Here is a 13,501-nt window from a genome sequence, read left to right as displayed (position 1 = left end):
GACAAGTTTAGATATCACCATTGTTGTCTAAAAAATACCCAATCAATAGTAATAAATAGCACATTATTTCATATAACTTGAACTATATACATAATTGAACATACTTTGAAAGTCTTACTTTAAGCCTTGTTCACATTGGAGTTTTAAAAATGGTAATTTTCACCCCATTAATTTGACCATGTTGACTGTTATTCACACTTGGATTACTCGGTGGGTTAGTTTTACCAAGATTTAACACTAGAGCATTTACCTTTTTAATGGCATGGTTAACACATTAAGTTCTATCCAGGTAGGCAGTGGTCATTGAGAATTGGGCACAGTGTTCAGATTGGACAATTGATTTGAATTTTAGATCAAGTAACAATTGTCCTGTTCATAACAAAGGAATACCAAACAGAAGAAAGTTATTTTGAGAATATGATTCAGCCAGTAAGGTACAAACCACAGTCAACAAGAAACCACAGACAAAAATAACATGCACCTGTTATGTTGATCATATGACCACCTGTAAAGCTGATTATGACAATTTGATTTTTGTCTCATCTTTCATCCAACACCATAGTTACTCTACTTTGTTACCTCATCTATTACAAGACTGATACAAATGTAGTAATATCATATCATAGTTTTATGAACTAGATCTTAGGAGTGGCACTGTTAGACATATACTAAATTGATATCATGTTTTGGCAGATACAATATGTCGTACAATTTGTCTACTACAGGGTAGAGTGTACTGTGAGAAAGTTTGAAAGAGTGAAGGGTGATTTGTATGTTGAATGGAAACTAGGGTAAATAAAAGAATAAGATCAAAGAAAACATGTCCTAGAAGGATCTTCCTTGGAAACTTTTGTTAAAAATATAATTTAAAATTTTAGTGATGGAAAATTTGTACTTGAAAAGTTTGTAATTGTATTGTATGGTGCCATATTGTATGTTGACTCATGTAATTTTTCATGGTTTTTAGTTTAAATATAATTCTGGATATAACTTGATAAAAAACTAAGAACAAATAATTACAATGTAATTTGTCTGAAGCTAATTAGATATAAAAATAATTGTTAGCATACTGCTTTAAACTATACCACCAGTAACAATGTGTATATTCCACATTTGTTCATAATCTTAACTTCCCCTGGAATAATGACATAATTCAATGCCCTACAGGACCACCCAGGGTCCTTACACCCTTCGGCACTGTTATTCAAGTACTACAGCCGGAAATTATTAATTCAAATTATTGCGAATTATTAGAATATGATCAAGAACACGATTCAATTGTTTGCAGGGGTGAAGAGGATTGCCACCTTTTCAGCATGTATGAATGAAAGTTGTGAACACTAAGGTACAGTAGTAATTACAGTCCAGAGTCCTCAACTTGCTATAAATTAATTTCAGTGGTAAAAAAAAATTCTGTAGTAAAAAGAAGATTTCAGTAATATTTGTGCATCTTGTCAAACAGTCTTACTCCACATGTGCACATTTTTCTGAGCATGTGCAGAATGATTTTCCGACTATGACAGTGTTGTAGTTGATGGGTGCATCATCAAAACTAATGACCACCATACACGTATGATCGGGGAAAAAACACTTTGTTATTAAATATACACTTGCACTGATGAAGGGCTAGTGTTGCCCGAAAGCTCTGCTAACTTTTCTGGCTGTTTACTTTATCGTTTTGATTTAGCTTTTCGCTTTTTATTTTTGTATCTCCATTGAGATCCAGCCACTGATACCCACAGCATTGTCATTTATTTCAGTAATTTGCCTTTGGATTTATATAATATATTATAAATACTGAAGTATGTACATTACATTTTGAACTTGTCATGGTTTAGTATGGGATTTTAGAGGTGGCAGGCCGTAGACGAGGCAAAGATGCTTATAATTATTAATATAAAATATGATGATCTGTGCTGGGGAATTGGGGTGGGTGGTGAAAATTGAAAACGATCAGACAAGGCGAGCGTCTTGTTTGCCTCATGCTGGCTACAGCTCTGGTTGGTTTTTCAAAATTTTTTCAAATATCATTGAAATTACGAGTTTTCCACTAAGAAAATTGATTAAAATGATTCAAGTTTGAGAACAGGAAAGATATGTAACATACCAGCGCACACACGGATTTATTTCATTAAAACAATTTCCTGCAGATAATATTTCGGTAAACTAGCTGTATGTAAAATTGTTCAATGACTGAATACACAGCTGAATTGATACAGGAAAGAAAATATTTAGCCAGAAGCAAGAAAATTTACCAAAAACAACAAAGAATAACCTAAACTAGGTGTCATATGTTGTAACTGTTGCATAGGGTAATTGTGTTTGACAAATTAAAGAATATTTTGAATAACCCCACCGAGTTTGAAAAGGGGCATGAAATACAAAATAAATGTAAAGTTGACCTACTTTGCTGATTGTATTAACATAGAATAGATTAGTAGTATACAATATTAGCAAGATAATTTAATAAAAACAAATTTGATATTAAATCAATTTTTTAAGACTGAAATTGAATAGGATCACAATATAATGCCCAAATTTAATACCGGTTTGTTGTCCAATAATTTTAATTTTCTATAAACATATGAATGTATATGCCTATAGGTCATATCTATTTAATATTTCAGCTAATAACCCTGCTTCAACTTATTAACCTTTTAGCCCAACGGTCATATCTAGTTTATTATTGTTTTCTACCAATGTTACACCATGGAGGTTACATTTACAGTATCTGGCCTAAAGCTTTACACCACCATGTACGTGTGTGTGTGTGTGGGTTGAATAGCGGCGAATATGCAGTTTCTTTCAACACAGATTTAAAATATAACTTTTATATCGACTGCATCTCTACTAAATTTGTGCTCCCAACTAACCGTTTAAATCAGTGGGTGGCCATCGATGGAAACAGTTAATTAGCATCATTACCCACAATGTAATAGGCTCAGGCTTTTTGATACATAAAGTGACAACCATTTTAAAACCGAATCAATTGTTTTTAACCATTATTTTCAGACTGCCATTTAACAGGTTGTTGAAAACTTTACCTGTTTCTGCTGCCAAGAAATTTGGGTTAATTTATTTACATGGTTATAAATTTTTTTTTTTTCACAACAGAAACAGTCAGGATCTATGCTACAGGTACAGTATACAGTCCAAGTGTGAACTACTCTTTTCACCTATTAAACTACTTCAAAATAGTTTGTTTATGTTTATCTCTGACTTGGACCACATCTATTTTATCTAAATATAGGTGACTATTAATATTTAGAGTTAAATCCTTAAAAATGAGTGTGCCTTTTTCAGTTTATATAGGTAAGCTATGGGGACAAAGATAGTCAACCACATTTTGTGCCACAGATCTTTAGGCTGTTGACATATGAACAGCATTTAAGGAACAAAAGCACTATGCTACTAAAGAGAAACAAAATGGTACCATGAGTGGCTTCAGTACAAAAGGAAGAAAATCAGCAGTCAGATAACTGTCAAACAGTAAAGCACTTTGAAAACACCATCCATGGAACACTGGAGTGGCTTCAAAGACCAGATCAATGTTTCTAAAACCTTGGAAAGTCAATTAAATAGCTAATTAATTTATTTGCCCTAATCATTGTATCCCAAAACCACAAAACAAATAAACAACAAGATACATAGGTCAAACTTGGGGTACTGTTGCTGGGCAACCCACATAGTGGTAGCCCACAATTCCTGACTCACTTCTGCCACCTGTTGTGTGAGGTATCTTACAATATGAGATTACTGAGTTATTGCTAAGGATAAAGGAATTTATTTTAACATTGGCAGATACCATTGTAGCTACTGAAGACAAAGAATTGAAAACAAGTACAGTAACTTCATTAAACTTGTATCATGATCGAAATATTTATCCATATGTATAGCTCAGTGGCCATATTCAACATTCACACTAGGCCAAGGGAAATACAGTGAATATGGTCACAGGTTTTTATATCGATTGGTGGAGTTCGATCAATGAATATCTTTATCAAATTCTAAGAATCTAGGTGTACATTGCACCAAATGCAATACTTTATACAGATACAGTGATCGGAAATCACAAGTGATCTTGGGTGAGAGATGAACCCTGGTTACTGGTCACACTGCTTGGTGGTTATGATGCTTGGCTACCAATCCAAAGGTCCTGGGTTCAAATCATGTCATATGTCAGGATCTGGTCTAATGACAGAACAACTCCACTTCAAAAAACCTGTAACAAAAGACTTTGTAGAACATCTTGTATACAAACAGGATTGCCACCTTTAAGGATAGTGAATGAAAAAATACTACTGGGACTATAATCATTACACCCTCCATGTTATTATTACTACTGAGAATTGTTTGTTGTTAATTTTAATTACAGTAAGTCACAAAATACTTATAACAAATATACACAAAAAAAATATGTGCTTGTATAGTTAAGCATAGAGGCAATATTAACAAGGATTAGAAAGTGTCAATCAACATTGTCAATCATCTATAGTATCTCCTCTCCTTCAATAAACAAATCCAAAATTCTTTTTAACTATATTACGAATCTTAATTATCCTACTTTACACACTAGGAGCAGCAGATTATCATTGAATTATTTACCTTCATCATACAATATCTTGCATTTTAGTATTTATTATCAGGTAAATTGTTCACCCTTTGACAGACAGGCATTGATGTATTCTCACTTACTAAAGTTGGATTGAATAGAAAACCCTAAAACTGCTGATATAAACAAACAAAGATCAGATGATATAAGGTAAGCAAATACACTTGATAAATAACCCATAGCCAGGAAAGTATTTAAATAGGTAATGACAACTGGCATGTCTTTTATCAATTTTATTGCTATAACCTTAAACTATTTTCGTATTGAATGCTATAGTTACTAATTATTCCATATATCTTACTATAATGCTATAAAAATATTCTGCCATAAAGACTTTCAAACACACACTAGATGTGATTCTGTTGTTGTGCCTCTTTCTACTATTTGGTTACTACTCTAACAATTCTGAAATATTATGAAAAAGGGATATATATATAATAATTAATTATTAAAAAAATGGTATTTTATTAAATACAACATGATGATAATTGTATTCCATACAACATCATAGTATGGGTACCTACATAATCTGATTTCAGCCTGATCTCACTACTATATATATTTATTATTGGTGACTAAATAAATATTATTATCATTATCTAATCAGCCTATAGCAATCTTTATCAATTAAGGATATTACCCTGTAGCAGATAAAGGTGAAAACTATGGAAGGCATATCATCACCAAAGTCAGACAAACAACAAACATTTACAAACGAACAGGATTTGGAAAATTGTTTGGGTACACATTGTTCTTTGTTGTGAAGGTATGTTGTTTGGTACTATATGTTGTTTGTGTTGAAGTACACCGTTCATTTGCAATATGTATAGTATATTCTTTTATGTTTGCTTAAGAAAGAGGAGGTGGCAAAAAAAATTGTAAACTTAAGTACTGACTTAATGTCTGTTCTTTGCATTGTAATTTTCAAAATGTGGGTTTGCCTATGAAAAGGGTAGGAAAACTGTCAGTTTAGTTAAAGACTTTTGGTCTGTAGGCCTACAAATCATTTTGTTTTCACATTCAAGTTGCAAACCAAGTTTAGCCATTAAAAACTGTATGATATACTGAACATAAAATGTCAACAAATAGTTTGAAACATTATTATTGCTGACTACACATCAGAATATGTCTAAACTACCAAATTCTAGTAGAGGAATTTCAATCAAGAATATCCCAAAGGAACAAAAAAATGAAATGAAATTCCATCCTACAATATATTTTCATGAAATTTAACCTCATAGAGAATCATAAACGTCAGGTGAACAAATCTATTAGCGTCCTGAGAGAACATTAAACTATTGGGTTTCATGGCTTTTTTGTCAAAGGTTGTTTTCCCAGTCAACACTATTATTATTTTGAACATAATTAACCTTACCTTACTCACATAAACTATACTTTCTATGTGAACCTGCTTCAATGTGATATGTAAATTTAATATGCATAGTAGCAACTAACAACTTGTTAGTTCTGCCTCCTAAATTGCACCCATACAGTATGTTTTACCAAAATAAAATACAAAATGCAAATGGGTTGAAGTCATCTTTAATCATTTATCCAATTCGACATACTACCTTTAAAATATTTGGACATTTGAAGTACAAATTGAGATCGCGATAGTGCAATACAGTAAAAATTATTCCATGTAAAACCGGTTTAAAATGGTTTTGCCAATCTAGACCGGAATTCCCGTTTCTATGCCAAGAAAATACTGTTTTTAAAAATAAGGTTTAAAACTCTTCCTTTGTAAAGTGCACTTATAAATTTAGTGAGTAATAAGTACAGATTAACATGTGGTTTATAAAGGAGACACCTATCTTTTTAATCAATTTGCATTAGTGGTTTTACATCCTTGGTTGACTGGTCACGGTATTTACTTAACAATCTATGTTTTCAATTCTTTTATTGTCTGATATATTGAATTTAATAGTTGACGCCTGTGTGAAACAGAATCCAGAGATACGTTGGTGTTTATTGTAATATGTCTCACCTTGGAAATAAGTGTTCAGAGTATATAATTTTATCTCAAGTACCCTATAATATTCATTGTTGTTATCACAACAAGAAAGATGAGAAGAACCATTAAGATGGAGAGTAACAAGAAAGAAGGGAGAAACAAGAAGGAGAGAAACAAGAAAGAAAGGAACCAACAAGAAAGGAGGAAACAAGGTGAGAAATAAGGAAAAAGGGAACCAACGAGAAAGAAGGAAACCAACAAGAAAGAATGGAACCAACAAGAAAGAAGGGAGAAACAAGGAGAGAAACAGGAAAGAAGGGAACCAACAAGAAAGGAGGAAACAAGGTGAGAAATAAGGAAAAAGGGAACCAACGAGAAAGAAGGAAACCAACAAGAAAGAATGGAACCAACCAGAAAGAAGGAGAGCAACAAGAAAGGAACCAATTTTAACAAGATAGAAAGCAAAAGAAGGAAACCAACAAGAAGTAAAGCAACAAGAAGGGAGCAACAATGAAGAAGGAAAGCAACAAGAAATCTAAGGGAACCAATAAGAAATACGTAGAGAAACAAGGAGAGTAACAAGAAAGAAGGGAAATAACAAGGAAAAAGGAAAGCAACAAGAAATCTAAGGGAACCAACAAGAAATAAGTAGAGAACCAACAAGAAATAAGTAAAGAAACAAGGAGAGCAACAGGAAGAGAACTAACAGAGAGAAGGAAAGCAACAAGAAAGAGGGGAGCAACAAGAAAGAAGGAAAGCAACAAGGAAAGCAACAAGAAATAAAAGGGAACCAACAAGAAGGATAGGAACAAGAAAGAAGAGAAACAAGAGGAGAAATGCAGTAACAAGAAATAAAATACTTTTTTACACTTGTAATGAATAGATGTCTTGGTAGAAGACATTTTCACGCTGCTGCTCTAGCCAGCTACATCCCATGAGGACTACTTATTCATAAGCTAAAGCAAGCAGCAGTTATAGTATCTAAGGCCGACAGTTTTGCGACTTTGTAAACTCGACTATAATTTATAGATCTCAGCCGCTGGACCCAAAAAACGTCTGGGAAAAGAGAATCACAGTTTTGGATTCTAGCCCTTTGATTGGTTGACGCGGATCAACAGACTGGGAAGAATTTTCGTGAAGTCACATTGTCTCTAGAGGGTATTCAGTTGCATGCCAACAGGTTGAGGTCACACACACACAGCACATTTAAGTTCAAAATTGACCATTTTTAAATGGGCATGTGAATCATAATTAAAGAACTATCTTTGATTTGTATGTATTTTTGCGATTAACACTTTCACCGCCAAAGACGGAAATCTCCGTCTTTCGATGCCCAGCACCAGACCGCCAAAGACGGAAATTTCCGTCTTTGGCTTTTTATTGCACAATTTGTTAGATCAGGTATATATGGACCGCATGTAGAAATTTCAACATCCAAATCGATCTGGACCGCAAATATTTTGATACTTTATTAACCCCTAGTGCCATTGACCCAGCTGGTCTACATCGCGTCCTATCCGTAAACAACATAAAGTGCTTACTGCGGACGAAGCAATTGCAGAAATATTTGCCAACTCTGACTCTGAAAATGAGTATTTATTATCCCCAGATGATGAAGGTATATTTGTACCTAAATCTGGTTTATAAAATGTAATAAATAATTGGAGATAATTTAGCTAGCCTGGCCTAGGCTAGGTTGTAGAATAGGTTGAGAATCGTGACACTGACAGACGGTGCAACCAGGCTAAAAACCTCATTATCTCTGCTTTGTTCTCCGATTGAGCCTAAAGTGCTAAAAGTGAGCGAAGTTCTTTGTACAATTATGTGGTATTACAGTTTTATTTCAATAAAGTGTTTGGTACCATTGGAAAGTTTATTTCTATCTCATTATTTGAGTGTATATTGCATGTTATTCTGATTACAAACACCTTTGCTATGAGCTTTGAAAAACAGGTAAATTTATCTAAAATGGCTGGCGGTGAGGGGTACTTCCTTTATTGAATGCCTGGCGGTGAAAGTGTTAAAGGACATCTTAGTAATAATTAATCATAAATATATCTGAAGAAAGAACAATGATTATTTTAAAAATGTGGAGCAGCATTTTTTGTAAGAAATATTTCTTGTTTAGGTTATAGGTACTTTCAGATGTCTGAATACTTTTTTTCATTGGGAGTCCTGAATTTGTCATCTTTGTCAAGCCAACCACCTCTTGAGAACTGCGTGGACAGAACTTTAAAAAGCAATACAAGAACAACTAACCTTTACTTCTTTTAGTTTATAAATACACATGCAACAACACTTGAACTTCTCAACCACCTAGTTTATGTATTAGAATCTAAATATTTATACCTGAATAAGTCATAAAAATAATTATTTAAACTATGTGACTTCCAACTAATGTTTTAATGGATATTCAATATGAATATTTTAATGAACTTTTACCTACTCTATATAAACAAAGATTGGTTCAAATAAAGGTCTGATCTTCAATACAAAAAAGGATTAAAATTTATGTTCAAAATAGATCAATAAAATATTTCCAATATTATAATATTAATGGTCAAGTCTTATAGCTTAGCTATTACAAATGTCTCTAAATGCTTACACACAAAAAAATAATAAAAAGTCCTTTATTGAAATATCCTTAAATAAACTATGAAATCAAAGATAATGCAGAAGAACCAGTTGGCTGACAAAAATAATGAAATGTAAGGGGAAAATCAAATAAAATGAAATAACCATATGAAAGTGTATGTAATTTAATTGGATTGAAATTTTTTTATTGTTTATTTTAATTTACTCAATTTCCTACTTTCTTATTGCTTTGTTCCCACCAGGTATTATAAATTATTTCATCTACTGTACTTCCATTAACATGCTTTGTTAAATCACCCTGACAGGTGTAAACTCAATTAAATAATGTTTTTAAATGTATTAATAAATCAAATTTAAGTGTGTTGATAATACAGCTTTAACCACCAGTTTGTAAAATTAATAGCTGTTTGTTACATTGCCATCTGATGATGTCATCTACCACACTTTTTTTTACAGGCACATTGATTGTTTTTGTTTCCTGGGGTACAATACTTGAAACTATTTCTCCAGCAGGTCTGATAGATTTACCTGTTTCGGCCACTTATTATTCAGTAAATGGAACCACTGTATACACTACACATTCAACTCTTTGTCAGAAATTGATGAGGCCATAAGACATGGGGTAAATAAATTACTAGTTTTAAGTGAATGGGGACTTGGGATATACATAAATTTACTTTGTCATTGTCTGTCAGCTACCTAGTTAACTTTAGTGACACTAAAACAACTGTAGTCTGTTAACCAATATTCATAAAGTATTGTATCAAGTTTTCTGAGAACAATGGTTACATGGTTAACAGGAAAGTGCTAGAGAGATTTGTGTAATTATTTATATCATGTGCTTTTTTACAGTAACATTGTCTCAAAGTGCAGTGGAATAGATGCTACCTGTAGTGTCTATAGACACGGCGACCGAGAGGTCAAAGGTTGTTGAGCACATAAAGTGTGTGTGCGGTTTTGTTGTGCTGCGAGCACAAAGTATCGATAATAAATGCACCGTTGTTTGTGTTAAATAGAGTTAACCCGTCTCGTGTTATTACTACATTGTTATGACGACTAAGAGAGTAAGTGTATAGGAACTTACAGAGGTAACTAACTTTACACTACCAATCAACAATCTTTATCTCTGTTAAAATGTTCCTTCATGTCACCAAATAGCACTCATTTGTCTGTCTACAATGGTAGGTATTAAGATGGACCAGTACACCAGAGTAACCATCCAAAAGATGCAGTGGGTTCTTTAATCTGCATTAAAGCCAGATCTGTAGATTTCAGTTTTAAGTCCTTTATCTACCACCAGAAATAAGGTCTATGTCAATTGCATGGCTATAGATTTCAGCACCTCTGGCTTAACCCTTTCGCCACCACTCAACAATGTCGGCAATAGCATTGGTCAAGATGCTTCCAGAGAATTACCTGTTTACTATGCATTGGCTACAGCACTGTACTGTAATTGTATAATAGAAAACCATTTTAATTTAATTTATAAATAAATGTAAAATAACTTACCTGGTAGAACAGAAGTAAACCACATCAGATTAGAAATATCAAATACATTCAGCAACAACAAGTAGATATGAAAGATAAAATATAAGGACAACATTTATAATTTTTAATTTCCTTAATGTATCATGAGACAACTGACAGAATGATTAGCGGTCCATTATGTCACTGCTTCTCATCAACTCATGACTCTCTATTCCTCAATGCATAGATTCTCTTCTCATTCCCTTCTTTAAATTTCTCTTTCAAGTGCTAAGTTTCTTTGTAGGTTGAAAGTTATAACTACAAAAATTTATGTTCGCAACATTACAAATTGTTCTGTCTACAATACATTTTCAAAACAATTTCCATAATCCTCTCTATGGCAGGGGGAAAGGCTATTTTTTAAAGGACAAGATATACTTGTTATCTTCAATTCATTAATAAACTTGAGCACAATTTTATAACAAATTCTACTGCACATGCTTAACTAATATCCTGCATTCTATCACATAGTAATCTTGTATGGGCCTAGAGTATAGTAAATTGTCTCAAAACGAAAACAGATCCCATTCATTCAAAGTTCCTGGACACCTACAGTTTGCATTTCCAAATATGCCTGACAACTCAACCAAAGTACTTTAAACAACCATTTCAAAACAATCAATAATATAAAATATAAGGATATGCTCAACAATAAAGAAACACTAAATTAATTACAATATTATTGAATATTTTTAGTTGGTATAACATTGATAAAAGTGTTTGATCAAGTAAAAATACTATATTGTAAAGTCCTGACGTAGTTGAATAACGAAAAATCAAGTGGCGTTAAAAGTTTATCCGAGCTTAGTAACTCTTAAGGAATAACTGTTTGAGATCAACAGTAGATGGACAATGTTTTTCCATGCTACATTTAACACAATTTCCTATACATCTTTATATACACAATTTGTGTTAACAAATCTTTTATATTGAAGAAATGAAGTGTACTTTGTATGCAAAAGGAAACAATTTTAAAACACACCACATTTCTACTGTAGGCAAAACTTTTAACTTTTTCATTTCACATTAAGTTCTGCATGAGAGAAACAATCCTCTTTAAAGACTCCCAATGATCAATTTATAGTATTATATTGTTGCTTGTTAATACTGTAGTTTTTAGTTGGTTTTTTTCAATACTATACTGTAGGCCTATGTTCTGTAATTTTCCCTGACTGTCCTATTTTGTTTCTTAGACTGTATCACATAATTGTGAGTGCCACAGATTCAAAGGTACATGGTCAACAAATAAAAAACAGAACAAACTGGTATCTTGAAAATGTAAAGAAATTACATTTAGAGATACAGTTTAATAATTCACATTATTAGTAAAGGATTCAATATGGTTGTATCATAACAAATTAGAACAGCCCTCATGAAATTCGCTACACTGTACAAACTGACATGAAACATACAGTAGTTTTTGGTACTGTATAAAATCTTTTGTGGCTTGCAGATTTGGAACATTTCTCTTAAGCTCTGTCTACACTATCAAACTTTATGTGACAAAATGATATAATGATAATATATAGACATGACGATGTCATATTACTACCATATTTGGGCACATACACTCTTTTGTAAAACTAGTTTCAAAAGGACGCAATTTGATGGTCTAGCAAAATGTTATATTTGTCAAAAGGATTGGCTAGTACATAGTAAAGTATGAAAGACTTGCTTCTTTGTAAAAAAAAAAATGAATGGCAGGGACAAATTTCATTTAAAAATTTTGTTTAGCAAAATTGCTAATCAAACTGATTGTTGAGTCAAGAAACATAGTTTTGTATTGCATTTTTTGCTACACAATTTGCGAAATGTGTAGCAATATGGTTGTTTTGTATATCTTTTTGCAATGCTACACTGGCGAAATTATTCCCTGAATGGCAAAAACTAGAAATATGTATCATGGACATTAAATATTAAGGATTTCACAACATTATTTTGGGTGATGATTTTGAGAAATTTCTCATTAAATTCAACCTTCAAAATTCAATTACTTTCTCTATTGTCATTTTAATACAGTAACTGTCTAATTGTAAGACACAACATTGATGTTAACTAACAATTTTACAGAAAATGAATTAATAATTTATCTTTACATAAAGTACTATATGAACCAAAATGAACCAAGTACATTTATTTATGGATTAATATTTAGGCATTATTATTTCATATAAAATAAAAATATAAAGAAGAAAAATAATAAAAATCAGATCTATGAGGGGGGTGGGGGGGTTGTAGTGGGTGACTACACAAATGTATTATAAGCTGAAAGATACCTTTTAACCTTTTCAAAATTGACAAGCTACTTCCGCTCATCTATTTTCATTGGGATTAGAATAAGATTTGATAAACAAGAATCTATTCAATACAGGAACCATTAGAACTCAACAATACCATCAGAACGGGTACAAAGGAAGCTCGATTCCGCCACTTATCTTTAAGCATAGACTTATTTTGATAATTAAGATCATTTCAAGATGGAAATTACTTAGAAATGAAGTCCAGCTGGCGTCTGCTACACCTAGCTACATATTGACAGTCATTCTTCTTCTAGACTACTGTATGTTGCTCGTAAATACCAATCTTACATTTATGTTGTATTCAGATTCTTACATTACAACCTTGCTTCATTTCACTTTAATAATCAATGGAAGTTATCTAATCTTGATTCTGTACTATGCGATTCCCTAATAAGCATTCATAGTACAGCAAGTAATATATTCTTCTTCTTTATTGTATCAAACAAAAACAATTTCAATACAAAAGGTAGCCAAGAAATAGCCGAAGCTAATCAAGCTTGGTACCTTTTATCT

At 32.4% G+C, this 13,501-nt stretch overlaps 1 protein-coding gene and 1 long non-coding RNA gene across 4 annotated transcripts in view; one reads left to right on the top strand and one right to left on the bottom strand.

The window, feature by feature from the left end:
• LOC140062999 (peroxidasin homolog) overlaps nt 1-13,501 on the bottom strand; it is a 57,240-nt gene that overhangs the window by 23,191 nt on the left and 20,548 nt on the right. The window lies entirely within an intron of this gene.
• LOC140063000 (uncharacterized) lies at nt 8,081-10,571 on the top strand. The gene is made up of 3 exons (XR_011847566.1): nt 8,081-8,364; nt 9,618-9,783; nt 10,014-10,571. It is a non-coding gene; the product is annotated as an uncharacterized lncRNA (long non-coding RNA).

This window comes from Antedon mediterranea, chromosome 11 (genome assembly GCF_964355755.1).
Source record: "Antedon mediterranea chromosome 11, ecAntMedi1.1, whole genome shotgun sequence".
In the NCBI taxonomy this organism is placed as follows: Eukaryota; Metazoa; Echinodermata; class Crinoidea; order Comatulida; family Antedonidae; genus Antedon; species Antedon mediterranea.
Note: the sequence above shows the minus strand (reverse complement) of the source record. Positions and strands in the feature narration are given on the sequence as shown.